The sequence below is a fragment of the Puma concolor genome, chromosome A2 (genome assembly GCF_028749965.1).
Source record: "Puma concolor isolate L17-30 chromosome A2, mPumCon1.1.hap2, whole genome shotgun sequence".
NCBI classification, from domain to species: domain Eukaryota; kingdom Metazoa; phylum Chordata; class Mammalia; order Carnivora; family Felidae; genus Puma; species Puma concolor.
Genome location: NC_141668.1, coordinates 163,234,153 through 163,252,219, shown reverse-complemented (window position 1 = coordinate 163,252,219; position 18,067 = coordinate 163,234,153). Strand labels below are relative to the sequence as shown.

At 47.5% G+C, this 18,067-nt stretch overlaps 1 long non-coding RNA gene across 1 annotated transcript; it reads right to left on the bottom strand.

Moving 5' to 3' along the window:
• Window positions 1-1,246: 1,246 nt before the first annotated feature.
• LOC147583766 (uncharacterized) lies at window positions 1,247-17,842 on the bottom strand. The gene is made up of 3 exons (XR_015248522.1): window positions 11,741-17,842; window positions 10,625-10,678; window positions 1,247-3,663 (listed from the first exon to the last, which is right to left on the bottom strand). It is a non-coding gene; the product is annotated as an uncharacterized LOC147583766 (long non-coding RNA).
• Between the last annotated feature and the right edge of the window lie 225 nt (window positions 17,843-18,067).

Below are 18,067 nucleotides of genomic sequence, written 5' to 3'. Positions count from 1 at the left end.
ACCCAGGCACCCCCAGGGAGAGAGAGTCTTAAGCAGGTTCTGTACTACCAGCGAAGAGCCTGACATGGGGCTCGACCTCACAACCATGAGATCATGACTTGATCCAAAATCAAGAGTCAGACACTTGACCAACCGGGCCACCCAGCCGCACCGTTTCCTTCTTCTAAACTATCATCACATGAGACACTGCTATCTCTTGTGAGTTAACTCACCTTAGTTTCCCCCCTGGCTTTTATACTGATCTTCAAAGTCACGCTCTTCCCTTTTTTCCTCCGAAATGCAGAGCCAAACAATTCCAAAAGATTACAAATTCGAGAAAAATTATTAGATTCTCTCTCATCTGTTCGCTGTGACCATGCCTTGTTTAAAAAAAATTTTTAAGTTTATTTCTTTTGAGAAAGAGAGAGAGAGCACGAGCGAGCACAAGCTGGGGAGTGGCAGAGAGAAGGAGAGACAGGATCCCAAGCAGGATGGGAGCCATCAGCACAGAGCCTGAAGTGGGACTCCAACTCATGAACCGTGAGATCATGACCCGAGCCGAGATCAAGAGTTAGACGCTTAACCAACTGAGCCACCCAGGCGCTGTCCCCCCGCCCGCTCCATGCCTCGTTTAGTTACCAACGTCCTCCCTTCCCGCATTCCACATCTTAGAGCAATGTGAAGGGAGAAACACCTGTCCGCGGATTGACAAGGTAAAGTTAAGTCGTTGCCCTTACCTACTCTGACAACGTTCCCGAAGGTTCCTCGCATCACATCTCTGTAGAGTTTCTTCTGTGAAGGATCCAGTAAAGCCCATTCCTCCAGGGTGAAGTTCACAGCCACATCTTTACCGGCCAGTGGGACCCATGTATATGTTCAGTGGATGGGGGAGACCGACAGCCCTGGGGAACTACCCTCCACTTATAGGAAGGTTACATATGATTCTGTCTTCTCCAAACATTTATTTTAGGACTCGGTCATCAGAAACTTACTCTCTCTGCACACTTCCTCGAAACTGTGGCAGCATGACAAACACATGGAAGTTGTGTGCCCACTTTCACTGTGATCACATTCCACCTTATTTCTAACAGCAGGATCCACAGGGCGCCGGAAAATGACAGAAATGCAGTGCAGATGACACAAATATTGCAATTTGAAGACCCTCAACTCCTTGGGAGAAACATTTTTTTCACCTTCTTATTACCCACCACTTACAGCACCCCATGAGGCAGAAGGCCAAGTCTGCAGGAGTTTTTCATAATAAAAACAGCGAAGAACTAACTTTTTTCTTCTAAGCCAACCACCAAACATGAGAGGCTGGGAGGCCTGTGGAAATCAAACTTTTAACAAAGCCCAGTTGGTCATAGGATTCTAAAGTATTCCATGCCATTATAAGTCATCGGATTCAGCTGTCTGGATAGGAATATTCTTGAACTTGGGTGGCTCAGCCAGTGAAGCGTCCAACGTGGGCTCGGGTCATGATCTCGCGGTTTGTGAGTTCGAGCCCCACTTCGGGCTCTGTACTGACAGCTCGGAGCCTGGAGCCTGCTTCGGATTCTGTGTCTCTCTCTCTCTCTGCCCCTCCCCCGCTCATGCTCTGTCTCTCCCTCTCAAAAATAAACATTAAAAAAAGGTACAGTGTACTAGGGGAAAAAAGGTGAAGACAGACACATTTAATATTCACACCTGATGACTGACTCATGACAGGCATAGACCATCTTTCGTAAATTAATCTGAATTTATTTCAATAAGTCATAATGGTGCTTTATGAGGCCTGCACCCTGAGACTTAGAAGGGATGGAGAAACTTCCATTGAATGCCTCGTTGGAGAGGCCAGCACTGTATGTTCTGGGAAGTGAAGTGAGTGCCCTTGTGACTATCCGTAGTGTCTGGAACCCTGACAAAGATAAGGAGTCTCCTGGCGAGGCCTTGGATTATGGCCTTAGGATATGTAGAGACAAGAGCTACTTTGAATTTTTTTTTTTAACGTTTATTTATTATTGAGAGACAGAGAGAGACAGAGCATGAGCAGGGGAGGGGTCAAGAGACAGGGAGACACAGAATCCAAAGCAGGCCCCAGGCTCCGAGCCATCAGCACAGAGCCCAACGCAGGGCTCGAGCTCACAAACCGCGATATTCTGATCTGAGCGGAGGTCAAGAGTCGGACGCTTAACCGACCATGCCACCCAGACGCCGCCTCGTCTCTCTCTTTTTAAACAGCAGCTGTTTCAGGAGCAGCCCCCGTTGGGTCCTCCTCTCACACAGGGTGGAGTCTCAGCTGCTACACCCAGTCCCCGGGGTATACCCGGGGCCAACCCAGCCTCTGTCGGTTCTTGCTAAGACCCAGACAGACACTGGCAAAGACATCCACCTAGGAGCACTTTGAGGAGAGCCCCAACTCCATATTCCTGCTCCCAAATTCCCAGGAACTCTCAAAACTGCCAACTGGGATAGGCCTAAAACTAGAACTGAGGCTTGATGGGGTCGCCAACGCAACACAGGGCAGCATAGGTCACGGCACGGGCTCCCCGGCACCCGGCAGCCCACGGTACGTGCCCTTGTCAGCCAGCAGAGCAGGTGAGCAAGTCAGGGCAAGAAGAGACAGAACCACCGGTCATGGTCATGGCTGGACATGCTGCTCCCCGCGGCAACTATTATGGTCACCTGCAGACATGTGGCTCAGATTGATAGCGGGGGTCCCATGCACGCACTCACCCATACAGAAAGGAGACGAGAAGGCTCATGACTCCCCAAACAGAGATCTCCGCTCTGAAATGGCTTCAGAGAACAAGGAAAAGAGGGGCACCTGGGTGGCTCAGTCGGTTAAGTGTCGGGCTCCTGGTGTCGGTGCAGGTCATGATCTCACAGTTCGTGAGTTCGAGCCCCACATCAGGCTCTGTGCTGACAGCATGGAGCCTGCCCGGGATTCTCTCTCTCTCCCTCTCTCTCTGCCCCTCCCCTGCTTGTTCTCTCTCTCTCTCAAAATAAATAAATAAACTTACAAGGAAGGAAGGAAAGAGCCTGGCCTGTGTTTTCACTGGGGTTGGGGAGTAGAGCAGGGGTAAGAATTCGGCACACAGACAGGGGCTTTTCTGCTTGGAATCTCCTGCCTGCTCTCGCGAGACCACTCAGGCCTTCTCATCAGCTCGTCCAGCCAGAAGCACAGGCAGCAGAAGGTGGGGTGAGGTGTAAGCTCTCGGCACTCAAACATCCAAAAATGCGGAGCCCGCCCACTGGCTGCAAGAAGGAACACAGCAAAGAATTTGCAATTGCTTGTCTTGATGATATTAAGCAACACTGGGCATCTGACTGGCTCAGTCGGTGGAGAGCGCGACTCTTGATCTCGGGGTCGTGAGTTCGAGCCCCACATCGGGCTCTCATGGCAGAGCCTGCTTTGAGTCCTCTTTCTCTGCACCTTCCTTGCTATCTCTCTCTCAAAAATAAAGAAATAGACATTAACAAAATAAAATAAAGATATATTTCTATTCTTTATTTTTAACATTTTTTTTTAGAGAGAGAGAGAGAGAATCCTACGAGGGGCAGAGAGAGAGAGAGAGAAGAGGGGCTCACCCAGGGCTCTTGTTTTTACCTGATGCGGGACTCGAACTCACGAATTATGAGATCATGGCCTGAGCCGAAGTCAGATGCTTAATGACTCAGCCACCCAGGGGCTCTATTTTTAGCCTGCATACATAAGAAGCCATTCTAAGATTCAATTCCTTATAACACTGACAGTTACAAAAGCACAAACCATCCAAGATGAAAATTCTCAAGTCTCTTTCTTATTTTTTTTTAATTTTTTTTTCAACATTTATTTATTTTTGGGACAGAGAGAGACAGAGCATGAACGGGGGAGGGGCAGAGAGAGAGGGAGACACAGAATCGGAAACAGGCTCCAGGCTCCGAGCCGTCAGCCCAGAGCCCGACGCGGGGCTCGAACCCACGGACCGCGAGATCGTGACCTGGCCGAAGTCGGACGCTCAACCGACTGCGCCACCCAGGCGCCCCTCAAGTCTCTTTCTAACACGACATGGGTGGGGCATGTAGTTTGCCCCTCCCCTATACCACACCTGGGATATTTCCAGGAATGAATAGCATTTTCTAATGCTTTAAAAACTTTCAGTTTAGCTCCTGACATGCATTGGATTTTCAAAGATTTACATAAGCTTTGGGTGGGTTTCCTCACATTAATTAAAATAGAAATTCGGTTGCTCTAGCCTGTTGAATGTCAGTGTTCTCTAAGAATGCAAACAGATAAAAACTGACCCAAAAATGAAAAATGAGGGGTGCCTGGGTGGCTCGGCCAGGTAAGCGTCCACTCTTGCTTTCAGCTCAGATCATGGTCTCATGGTTCATGAGTTCAAGTTCATGAGTTGGGCTCTGCACTGGCAGCACGGAGCCTGCTTGGGATCCTCTCTCTCCCTCTCTGTCCGCCCCTTCCCTGTTCGTGATCTCTCTTCAGAATAAATAAATAAAAACTTAAAAAGGGCGGGGAGCACCTGGGTGGCTCGGTCAGTTAAGAGTCCGACTCCAGCTCAGGTCATGATCTCATGGTTCACGGGTTGGAGCCCCGCATCGGGCTCTGTGCCGACAGCTCGGAGCCTGGAGCCTGCTTCGGATTCTGTGTCTCCCTCTTTCTCTGCCCCTCCCCTGCTCACACTCTGTCTCTCTCTCTCTCTCTCTCTCTCTCAAAAATAAATAAACATTAAAAAAAAAAGAAAAAAGAAAGAAAAATGACCTGAGAACTTAAACACATTCATCTCACGCCGTGAGGTTGTCTTGAGTAAAACAGAACACAAATCCTACTTGGGTTTCCTGCAGTTTCCACCTTGCCTCACACCGTCTCTCTCCACCAGCTTACAGTTCAGGGGCCCAAGTTCTGGGGGGAAACCGGGGCCCAAGGGCTGCGCTGTTCCATCAATAAAGGAATCCAGGAAAGAAACTGGACTCAGCAGGGACGGGAAGCCGCGTCCCACAGGACACGAGGAAAGCCACCTTCAGAAGGTTCCCCAGTCTAGACTGTCCCGGTGGAGACAGAAGCCCTGGAGTGGGTCAGTCCCCGCCAGTCCTCCACCCGCGGAGGGAAGGGAGGGACACCCGAGCAGCCACAGGAATGCGCTCAGGGAGCCCTGCACACCCTCCCCTCCCCTCCCCTCCCCTCCCCTCCCCTCCCCTCCCCGGGGCAAAGGGAACCTCTCCCTGCCTCAGGGTTCCAGGCTCCCAAGTGAGGACACTCAGCAGGGTTCAGTTTAAGGTTCTGACCCAGATGACCTCCCCATTCACTGACACGGTTCCAGGACACAGAACTGGACTTTCACAGACTTCTCGACGGACGTGATTTATACTGAGTGCACCTCCGTAGGGCGTGCAAGACCAGGCCTATGAACAGGCCCAAGGCCATGAGAGCTACAACTCCAGAAAGGCCTCGACTGCCTCATCACCCCACCCACCCCGAGTGCCATCCCAGATTTCCACCAGCCTGCAGCTTCTCTCAGAATAAAGGGCTCTCTCTCTTTCTCAAAATAAATAAACGTTTAAAAAAAATCATTAAAAAAAAAAAACAAAAGAATGTTACTACCAATGCTGAGAGGAAAAAGGGGGAACGAGAATTTTTAATACAAGCAGGCGCATCTGTCAGCTCACTGCGTAGAGCATACAACTTTTCATCTTGGGGGCCGTGAGTTCAAGCCCCACGTTGGGTGTAGAGCTTACATAAAATAAATAAAATGAAGAAAGGCTTTTTTTTTTTTTCCAACTAAAAAATAAATAATTAAATAAAATTATATTTTAAAAGAATTTATTTTATTTCTTTAAAGAATTTCTAATACAAGCAATGTAGTACTGGAATTTTTTTTTTCTGAAACACACCCTTTCCTTACCTCCTCGTTAATATTCTATATTGTTTGAAGTTGTATTGATGAAATAAATTTTCATTCATTAAAAAACTGATACTAGGGGCGCCTGGGTGGCGCAGTCGGTTAAGCGTCCGACTTCAGCCAGGTCACGATCTCGCGGTCCGTGAGTTCGAGCCCCGCGTCGGGCTCTGGGCTGATGGCTCAGAGCCTGGAGCCTGTTTCTGATTCTGTGTCTCCCTCTCTCTCTGCCCCTCCCCCGTTCATGCTCTGTCTCTCTCTGTCCCAAAAAAATAAATAAACGTTAAAAAAAAAAAACTGATACTAAAAATGAGTAAATTTTTTAAATTATTTTTTTTAATGTTTATCTACTTTTAAGAGAGGGAGAGAGAGAGAGAGTGTGTGTGTGCCCAAGTGGGGGAGGAAGAGAGAGAGAGGGAGACACAGAATCCAAAGCAGGCTCCAGGCTCTGAGCTGTCAGTACAGAGCCTGATACAGGGCTCAAACTCAGGAACCCCGAGATCATGACCTGAGCCGAAGTCGGACACTTAACCGACTGAGCCACCCAGGCGCCCAAAAATGAGTAAAATTTAAAGGTGACTAACTTAGTTTGGGGCAGTCCCACTGTGGAACCCTGATGACTGGGCAGATCATTCGGGAAAATTCTCCCAAGAAGGACCGCCACCCAAAGGACTTCCCACAGGATGTCCGTGCCCAGGAAAGATCCTGGGAGAAGTGCAAGAATTTTCCAAACGTAGTTCCAAGCAGTTATTCTCTGCTTTCTTCGGATGTAAATATCTACGGACAAAAATAAACCATTTAAAATGAGCCATCCATTCACTGTGGGAAAATGATGGACAATTAAAACTTTGGGACCGTTTGAATTGCACCACCGAGAACAAATAGTTGGTAATGATGGGAATCTGGCATTTGGGCAGGCCGGGAGGTAATTGAAAGAGGCATTTACTGCCAGGCGTCGGAGAGCTTGGCTGGCGAAACAGGCTGGTGGATTTCAGACCCTGCTTCCCAAACATCTGGAACACACAGGAGAAAATGGGCTCACGGTGGGGACAAAGGAGGGACCGGGGACCCCACAGACCACAGCTCCTCCCACACACGAACGCAAAAGAGTCACGCTTGTCCCATGGAGACTCTCCCCGTGAGACGAAGCGGGCGCAGAGCTGATCAAATGCTTCAGGGCCGAAATCGTGGCGCGCAGGGACCGAGTGCGGTCCCCACGCCCCTCGCCGGAGGCGACCGAGGTCCCAGCGGCGCCATGGGGGACTCGGGTCCGCAGACTCCGGAGGTGACCAAGGGGAGGATTTCGACCACGGCTGGTTGGCGCCTGTTTCGAGCGACACTTTCTACCCGGTCATCAGACTCCGCGGGCGCAACCACCATTTCTACGTTTCCTGGATTACCCAATGGCCTTCCTTCAACTCCCGCGGGCACACGAATCACAGCGGAACACAAACAAGGCCACGGCAATGCGTCCCCTGAAAGAAGGGGACCTGGGCTACCCAGCAAGGCTGAAATAAGCGAGGACCTCTGCAGAGGCTGCGGAGCGATGCCCCACCCACCGCACCGCCGCCGCCCCTGATTGGACAGTTCTTAAGGCCTCGCCCCTCCACGCCTGGGTGACAGCCCGGCCAAGGGTTACGTGTCTGCGCCTAAGGCGGACTGGATCCCGCCGGGTCCAGAACAGTTGCCTTGTAACCAGTGCTGTCAGTCCACTCCTGGATCTCTGATCCTTCTTTACAAACACAGACACTTAAAAGTCCCCTCTCCATACGCAATACTTAGTCGAGCTCTGAAACCGTGCCCCATAGCGTTCATGAGGTTGAAACTAGCGGGATGTTTAAGCTTGTTTTTCGAGAACTCCGACCCCCTCCCCCCCCCCCCCCCCCCCCCGCCAATCTCCTATTGTGTCTCCTGAGACCTTAGTAACAAATCCACTAGCTATCTCGGCAGAAGCCTGGATTCAAAGTCATCTGATACAGTTCTAGCCTGTGAATGTATCTTAGCCCAGCCTAAGACCCCATCCAGTTGATACTGGCTCTCAGAGAATGCCCAAAGCCCTTTTCCTAGTCCTAAAATAACCTCTTCGCCTCAGGGGTGGAATTTTGTCTCCTTTTGGTGGTGTTTCCATCCTAACGTGAACAAGGGTTAAGTTCCGTATGTTTGCTCATCGCGCATGCTCCATCTTTCGTTAGGCGTAGTTAAGTTTTCCCCACCCTTTTCATCAAATTGTATGCAACACAACCCTTCTGATTATAAAACACTTGTTCTCTCCTCCTTTGGGGAGATGAATTTGAGGCTAGTCCTCCAGAAGCATTTTTCCTTTGGCTGCCGATCAAATCTCTCCTTGCTGCAAACCTGATGTCTCTGTGATGGGTTTTGTTGTGCATCCGCATTCTTGGGTTTGTTTCCAGCTCCATTTTGATCTTGATTGTTGACCACTGGTGTCTGTCACGGTTTTGCCAAAAAGGTGCACAAACACAGATACCAGAGATGCATTTGGTGGGCATCCTTCCAGAACTTAGGTTCCGAAAAAGAGCATTGGAACCAGAAGAAATCGGCACTTCATAAGAAAAATAACTTCTGGGTCATTAGAATGGTTAACTTCAGAAAATGTTTCCGACGTGAAAACTTTAGATCCCATGGAAAATATATATGAGCAGGGACTCTTTCTCACCAGTGAGTCAATCATTCATTCCCTGTGGTCATGATCCATTTCTTTCTTGAGACTGCATGATTTCATCAATCCATGATGAGACTTGGGTATTTGTGCTAAATTGGCTATTTTTCAGTCCATACTGTCTGGCATAGGACGTATCTCGAAAAATTAGTTCTAAGACCATAGTCCCTGAGCATGACTTCATTGTCGAAGAGATCCTGACTTTGTCTCTTGCTTGGTTCGTGTTCTTTGGCAATTTACCTAAGCTTCTAAACCTCATCTGACTCATAAAAGAGATAACAAAGACCAGACAGTTTGCTAAGTAATGTGTGATTAGGAAAATATGCATTTTATGGGGTGCCTGGGTGGCTCAGTTGCTTGAGCATCCGGCTCTTGACTTGGGCTCAGGTCATGATCTCATGGTTGGTGGGTTCAAGCCCCGTGTCGGGCTCTGAGCTGGCAATGCAGAGCCTGCTTGAGATTCTCTCCCCCTCTCTCTGCCCCTCCCCTGCTCACGTGCTTGCTCTCTTGAAATAAATAAACTTAAAAAAAAAAACATACATTTTAAGTGAGGTACTTTCCGGAAAGCATCCAATAATACACTATACGAAATTATTTCAGTATCTAGATAACAGGAAAAGCAAAATTGTTCCAGAGGACTGGGAGCTGACCTCACACTGCCTCAAGGGCCTAGATAAACCCTGTGGAAGAGAAAAATGTCACACATGTCCATCACCAGACAAAGCTACTCTTTGACCAAGATAGATCAAGATAAACAGACATGCCTTCTGTAACTATGTGTCTATAAATGGTAACAGAGAACATTCCAAAGAATGAAAATGACCCAAATTCTCCTCTTCTAATGTAAACGGTGCTTCTCGCAAATTAGGTTTAGCATCAAAACCATTCTTTCTGCCTTATAGATAAAAACTATTATAATTGCCCATTATAGAATTAATCTCACTTCCTCAGAGCAACCCAATACAAAACCTTCCTTGAACAGCAATCATCTAACACAAAATCCAACCAAGAAGTCCTTCTGAGTGTAGTTACTGATACACCCTACAGTGTTTTATGCTTTGGGTCACTCTTACAACTAGAAATTATTTATATTACTGACTACAGATTTGACCACGGTGGTCTTTGGGAAGAGGGTGCTGGAAAAAAAAATGACATACGTTTTTGGTTTTATGAATGAATGAGAACCTAGTCTCATGACCAAAGTGAGTATAAAAGAGAAAAAAATAAAATTTGCCTGAGGGGAAAAAAATACCTGAACTTGGGCCCACAATACAGTTGAGTCAGAATGCATAATAAATGTAGAAAATCACAAAGTTTGATCTGAAAATCCTTAAATCAATGGGACCTTTTAATAAAATATTTCAAAGGAAAACTATAGAAGCATTCATTAGGGGGGAAAAATGCATGTACTTTTAATCACATAGAATTCAACTTAACTGAAAGCCTACTGAGGGATTACGCGAGAAGCGACACAAAACACCCGGAATCTGCCGGTAACAAGGAACGTGCCAGGTTTCAGAGGGAAGAGCTGGGTCACAGCGGTCGCTGCACAGAGCAGAAGGATAAAGTCTCACGTAATTCTTCTGGACTGCACCCGTGTGGCCGTCATACTGCAATCAGGAACACACAGACGGACACTCGCAGTATTAACACAACAGGTGTTTACTACACAAATTCGACCTTGTATGAACAGGATCTAGGGAAGAGGAGAGTAGAACACGCAACCCGTGATGGCAGAAATCTGTTTCCAGGTGGACACATGACGGATCGCAGGAAATCTCGACTCTGCTGGTTCTTCAAAGTCGGACAGTGGAGACAACTGGAGAAGCCTACTGCTCGGGGTCAGATGGAAGTCTAGCAGTTGGTGGCGGGTCGGGAATACTGATGGGCATCACAAAGAATGAGGAAAACAGGCTGGAAACATGCATCCGGAAAGCCCTATCCTTCTGTCTCCTTCTACACAGATGACTCCAAAACCTGACTGAATCCTATTTCGCTTCTGCATTCCAAGTTTCGTGGATGTTAGGCTTTGGTAAGTTCTAACATGAAACCATAAAGGCCACAGATCCTAGAAAATACAGTTCGCATTACTTACTCGGACACGGTCAAGGAGAGTCGTTCCCAGCTAGGTCTCTATTCGCAATGCATACTTTATAGTCCAAATTCCAAGAAGAAGGAGGGACAAAGATCAAAAGACAAAAGATGAAATTAGTACTTCATAGGAGACTGTACTCTATGAATAATTTTGCATACGTACAAATATATGGTCAATATTTATTAGCAAGGAGAACAGAGGAAGTCTCTTCAGGCCAACGAAAAGGTTTTTGATCAAAAAAGGTAAAGTGTAGGGGTGCCCGGCTGGCTCAGTCGGTAGAGCACGCGACTCGTGATCTCAGGGTTGTAAGTTCGAGTCCCACGCTGGATGTGGAGATTACTTACAAATAAAATCTTAGGGGCAGCCTGGCTGGCTCAGTTGGTGGGGCACATGACTCTTGATCTCGTGGTCGTGAGTTTAAGCCCACGTTGGGTGTGGAGCCCACTTTAAAAAACAATAAGAGGGGCGCCTGGGTGGCTCAGTCGGTTAAGCGTCCGACTTCGGCTCAGGTCGTGATCTCGCGGTCCGTGAGTTCAAGCCCCGCGTCGGGCTCCCTGCCGACAGCTCAGAGCCTGGAGCCTGTTTCGGATTCTGTGTCTCCCTCTCTCTCTGACCCTCCCCCATTCATGCTCTGTCTCTGTCTCAAAAATAAATAAATGTTAAAAAAAAATTAAAAAAAAATGAGAAGAAAAATAATAATTTAAATTTTTTTAATAAAAAAATCTTAAAAAAAAAAGGTAAAATATATACACAGGATGGGTAAGGCATATTTAGTACTTGCCGCAGTAAGACAGTAGGAAAGAACCAAGAAATACCAATGTGGAAATTAGAATGAGTCAGGAGGCCAGCAGGGGGAGCTCGAACAGTCTATCACTCACTGTCCCTTGCAGGCCCAACGGGAAGAGACACAACTTCCAAGTACCTAGTACCTCAGCTACTACTTCTACTACCCCCAGAGGAAGATTTTCTACTCCCCTGGCAACAGCCCAGCCAATGGGACTCACAACTCAGCCAATAAAAGGCCACTATACTTCACCCTCCCAGCTTACTCCAATATCCTTTACAAGCGCACTTCCGGTTCCCCCATTTCCTCTGCCCTTTGTTCTCCAGACTTACCCGTGGCTTTGCCGGAGCGTGCTTCTCCCGAATTCTCTAGTCTCAGATAAATCCTTTCTTGCTGGTAAGATAGCTGGCCGTTTTATAGTCGAGGTTAATATTATCTGGTGTCAGAAGTCAGATCCTGAGACCGCCTCAACAATTCTGAGGCTGGTGAGCAAATATGCCAATACCCACGGAAACCACCGAGCCCACGGCTTTCTTGCTGCTCCTGGAGTTTGAAGCTATGCTTTCTCCTCGATTTCGAGCCCCAGCTTCCTGAGGTCTCCAGGCTTTCTTCAGGATGGGTTTAAAGGCTTTGTCCTTTCTGCAAGTGTCCCTTGGGCCTTCGGTTCCACTCGTGTTTGGAATTGGGACTGTTCCCATTAAGACTGTGTTAGCCTTTGGGCTGACTCACTTTCAGAACTAGACGGTCCCTCTTGAAACAGTGGCCTCAAGTCTAATTCTTTTGAAACTGGGCTGTCCTATTGGAACTGTGCAGGCCTTTACACCGATTCCTCCTGGAAGTAGGCCTTTCCTGTTGAAACTGTTAATTTTTTTTTTTTTCTTTCTGCTCTAAAGAAAAAAAAAACTCAGAAACGGGATCTCAGTCATCAAAGTGCCTTGAGGGTGCCCGGCCCTACTGGGGTCCCTCCTCATACGCATTTCTAACAAAGTGGATGGACTCCATCTAAAGCAACTTAGGGGCACCTGGGTGGCTCAGTGTGTCAGGCATCCGACTCAACTTTGGCTCAGGCATGATCTCAGTCAGGGTCATGAGATCGAGCCCCAAGTGGGGCTCCATGCTGGGCATGGTGCCTGCTTAAGATTCACTCCCTCTGTTCCTCCCCCCAACCGCACAAGAGCGGTTGTCAAAAACTAAAAAGGTAATTTAGAACTTCAATGGGCATTATGGGTAACCTTTGTTCTCCCCAAACTTGTTTCTCTCAAAATTAAATTGAAAAAACATGGCTTATAGAAAACAAAACAAAACAAAACAACCCTATTTTAATCAGTACCTTTGGGCTTAGCCCTTTGTCAGGTTCCAAGCCAAGCACGGAGCCTCTCCCTCCCCCTCTGCTCTCTCCCCTGCTCATGCTTTTACTCTCTCTCTCTCTCTCAAAAAAAAAAAAAAAAAAAAAGTTTCCGGTCTTTAAATGTTGAATCCACCAGGCTAGCACCGAACTCTATGTTTATCAACCAGGATCTTTCTCCTTTAGTTAAAAGGACCATGACGGGATGGGAAACTATGTCCCCTCCAGATTTAATCTGACAAATCGGCACACTTGCTACCTGCAAGGAAGACCGTAAAATTCTCAATGCTCAACTCCAACAACTGAAGGAACAAAACCAAAAACCTTCTAGTTTCTGCTATGGTTGCAAAGAGCCAGGTCACTGGAAAAAAGACTGTCACTAATCAAAGTGCCCCATGCACCCCTAGCCCGCCAGTCAGTCTTTCCAATGTCTTCCAAATTCCCAATGACCGGGCTCTGAGAAGTTACCAAGGCTCTTTCCAATCACCTCTCCTAATCGCCACGGAGGAACCACTCTCCCTACTGGGACCACGGAGCTACTCTTAAACTCTGCTGCTAGGAGGCAGCCCCGGCCTCAGAGCAAGAAAACAGCTTGAGTAGCGTATCTAATAATGACCCCAACAGGTTCCCGCCTCTGAACCTATTCCCTTTTCTCTAGGCCCTTTGAGAGATGCACACTCTTTTCTCCTGAGTTCCTTGCTCCCGTCTGTGTAGTGCCAAGATTTCTCACAGAAGTATCGCCTGTAATTTCTTTCTCCCAAATGCAGAAATAATTCTAGAATTTGACTTCTAGTAATCGAAATAGCCAACCTGATGAGTTATAAGATCTTTAAATGCCCATCAAAACCCCTCACTAGAATTAATCCATACCCTCTAAATAAAGAAGCCCTTTAAGAAGTGTGAAGCCCACAGCAATCCCAAGGCCCACAGCCTCATTGTCCCCTGTGTTAGTAGTAACATCGTTATCCTTCAGCCCTCCATGGTCCCTAACTCCCGTGTATGTTCCTGACGGCCCTCCCCAACGAAAGCTAGTTTTTCACTGGAATCCATCTGTGCAGGGTATTTTTAGTATTCCAGGTGATACAGAGAGCCAGTATCTTTTTTTGCTTTATCTTGAGAACTGAAATACATCCAGTCAGTCATGCCTCAGGGTTTCATAGTCTCTCTTAACCTTTCATAAACCTTCTAGGCGGATTTGGAGGATATAAAGTTGTCTACAGGCTCTACTTTCTGACTAATGGAGACGGCTTAGCTTCTCTGCTCCCCTTTCACAGGACAGACAGCACTCCTGTGTTAAACCGTGTGGCCTTAAAGGGCTGCCTTGGTGCTCAGTTGTTTAAGTGCCCAACTCCTGATCCCAGCTCGTGAGTTCGAGCCCCGAATTGGGCTCCGTGCTGGGCATGAAGCCTACTTAAACAAAAACTTTTCGCCTTAAAGAAACATAAAGCCTCCCAGAAAACTTGCAGTTTGCTCGTTCAAGTTTGATATTTAGGGACCTGATCTCAAAACAAGGACTACATTTGGACCCAGTCAAAATCCCTCATGACTGCCTAATGCTTGACAAATTACCTTTTGACTCCACATAGAAAAAGGTACAGGAAACTCCTCTAACGAATGCACATTTTTTTGTGATTTACTGATGGTTCCTATTTAAAAGATGAAACAGGGGCACCTGGGTGGCTCAGTTGGTTAAGCGGCCGACTTCGGCTCAGGTCATGATCTCGCGGTCCGTGGGTTCGAGCCCCACGTCGGGCTCTGTGCTGACAGCTCAGAGCCTGGAGCCTGTTTCAGATTCTGTGTCTCCCTCTCTCTGACCCTCCCCCATTCATGCTCTGTCTCTCTCTGTCTCAAAAATAAATAAACTTTAAAAATTTTTTTTTTTTTTTAATAAAAGATGAAACAACTGTGCTGGGTATACTATTACAACACCTTTTGGGGGCGCCTGGGTGGCTCAGTGGGTTAAGGGTCTGACTCTTGGTTTTGGCTCAGGTCATGATCTCAGAGTTTGTGGGATCGAGCCCTGCATCGGGTTCCGTGTTGGCAGCCCCAAGCCTGCTTGGGAGTCTCTCTCCCTCTCTTAATAGAAGAAAATAATCATTAAAGAAAGCAAACAAAACTTTTTTTAAAAACTTTTTAATGTTTATTTTTGAGAGAGAGAGAGACAGAACGTGAGTAGAGGGAAACACAGAATCTGAAACAGGCTCCAGGCTCTGAGCTGTCAGCACAGAGCCCGACGTGGGGCTTGAACTCACAGAGATCATGAGCTGAGCCGAAGCCGGACACTTAACCAACTGAGCCACCCAGGCGCCCCACAGAACTCTTTTTGAAACCACTGAGGCAGCACCTTTACCTTTGGCTATTCCAGCCAAATAGGCTGAGTTATAGAAGCCCTTACACGAGCTTGTACCTTATCCAAAGATAAAAGCACATTTATACAGTCAGTATGCCCTTGGGATAGCTCATGACCTTGCAATATTAGGGAGACGAGGTGTCCCTACCTCCAATAAAAAACTAAAAATGTCTATACCCCAAATTTATTAGATGCCACATATTAGCCAGCTACTATGGCAATTATTAAGGTTCCCGGGCATTCCGGATTCAACTCCCTGGAGGCCAAAGGAAACCACCTTGCTAATACTGCCCCCCAAAAAATGCTGCTCTAGGAAAGCAATACTCAAACATGCATCATGTTCCAAAGGGAGATTCTCCCAAATGATAATCAGAAAAGTTAAACAGAGACACCCAATATTGGCCCCAGGAAATTAAAAAAAAAAAAAAAAATCAGAAGTCTAATAATTGTTGGTCTGATAAAAGAACTCTGGTTTGGGCCAAAAAACCACTCAGTCTTCCCAGAAATTCTAAAACCCCCACTACTTACCGCTGCACGTGTATTAAACGATGGGTCTACTGACAAGATGAGAGCACTCATGAACAAATACCGGTGGGAAAAGGTTAATAGGACCATGAAAACTGCCTACCCCGCTTACCCGTACCGTTCAATGTATAACCCAGGGAAACCAGTTGGCGCAAATTTAGTTCATACAACTTTCCCGTAACGTAGGTATAAATACGCTTTAGGCATGGTTTGTGTACTTTCTCTCTCGTCTGAGACTCTCCCCTAGGGACAGGCCAATGCTTTCACCGTCACTGAAATTCTGTGACAGATGATCCTACCTGAGGAAGCCCTCTTGAACTTCACAGCAATCAGGGAACCAATTTTAACAGTCAGGTGCTTCCACAAGCGACAACTGTTGCGACGTTTACCATCCTCCATCTGGAGGGTTAGTGGAACACGCTAAGGACACTATTAAGGCTCAGTAGGCATATCTCTAGACACCCTTCCAAATACCAGGGCTGTTAACACTGCCAACAATAGTTGATAGGCTGATAGTCCTGCCGCAAGTCAGATCCACTCTCTCTGGAACTCACGGACTCTCACCCTTTGAATCGGTCACAGGACGTCCAATGCACTTGGCCCCTGCCTCCTCGGGCCCACAGCTGATAAAAAGAGATATACTTCCATGGTGAAAAGGCCTAATCGCTTTTATTAAAAAATAACCATGCCTTGGTAAGTACAATCTTTTTACGCCGCACTTCTGAGAGATGACAACCTTAAGCATTAAACCTTGCAATGCGGAGGTTCCGTGTGTTGGAGAAGATAACTCCAGACTCTTCAACCTCGTTGGAAAGGTCCTTTTCAGGAACTGCTAACCAACCCTTGGGTTGCCCAACTTCAGGAAGAGACTCTCGGATTCGCAGGATACCTGTCGAGAAAGCACCACACCCTGACTGGACCTGCTCGCTCCGTGGTGAACGGAAGGTAAGGATTTCCCAGAATTGAAGGGGCCAACATCTGACCACACAAGCGTTCCCAAGAGATCCAGACTAGGCCAACACACCCTTTTCTCATTGCTGCTTCTTCTCCCCGTCTTGTGGAAACACAAAGCCCTTGCCTGCATTTCCCAGACCCTTGCACAAAGGGGGCAATCGCTTCTTTTGATTATGACCTTTCAGCAATAGCCTGACCGTGACCCTGTGAGAAATTAATTTTTCAATCCCTTTTTGTGAAGCGTTAGAAGGTTCAAAATTCAGGGGCGCCTGGGTGGCTCAGTCGGTTGAGCGTCTGGCTTCAGCTCAGGTCACGATCTTACGGTTCGTGAGTTTGAGCCCCGCGTCGGGCATGCTGCTGTCAGCACGGAGCCCGCTTTGGATCCTCTGTCTCCCTCTCCCTCTCTGCCCTTCCCCTGCCTGCGCTTTCTCTCTCAAAAATAAACATTAAAAGAATTAAAAAAAAAAAAAAAAAGACGACGATTCGAAATTCACAAGTCTTTCTTTCATCGGAAAGGGTAACTGACTGGATTCTCCTCCAAATTCACCGTCTCTGAATTAGCGACCTTACAGGATGTAATCCATTTGGTCACCAACAGCTCTTTTGAGAGAACACTCTTTAAAAAGCCTTTGAAGGTTTGTTCTACGAAAAACTCATCAGCTGTTGCTTCATATTTATACCTGTACTGTATGTATCTTCCCAAATGCAGGTGGTTGATTATAACCACGTGTTTTTGCAATACTTTCTCATTCTTCGCCTATGGCTGCTTTACGCAGCGACTTCCAAGAGGGATACCGGATTCGGAGGTCTGCATTCAGCGAGTGCACCTTCCTCCTCTAAGTTGGACCAACTTAGTTGTCCCAACTGAGTTGGACAGTGCACCCAACTAGGGCGCCTGGGTGGTTCAGTCGGTTGAGCGGCCGACTTCGGCTCAGGTCATGATCTCGCAGTTTGTGAGTTCGAGCCCCGCGTCGGGGTCTGTGCCGACAGCTCGGAGCCCGGAGCCTGCTTCGGATTCTGTGTCTCCCCCTCTCTCTGCCCCTCCCCCGCTCATGCTCTGTCTCTCCTTCAAAAATAAACATTAATTAAAAAAAAAAAAAATGTACCCAATAAGGTGATGCTGCCTCAACACTCCCGAGATGATCTCCAACACCTCTGACCTTGAGAAGACACAGACCTTGGTTGGGAAATGCCTAGGAGTTCTCCCTCTAACCCAGATTAGTTACTCAAATGTGGCTAACGGGGGCTCCAACGGCTCTGCGCTTTGCGCTTTTTTTTTTTTCCCCCCAACTTTTTTTTTTATTTATTTTTGGGACAGAGAGAGACAGAGCATGAACGGGGGAGGGGCAGAGAGAGAGGGAGACACAGAATCGGAAACAGGCTCCAGGCTCCGAGCCATCAGCCCAGAGCCTGACGCGGGGCTCGAACTCGCGGACCGCGAGATCGTGACCCGGCTGAAGTCGGACGCTTAACCGACTGCGCCCC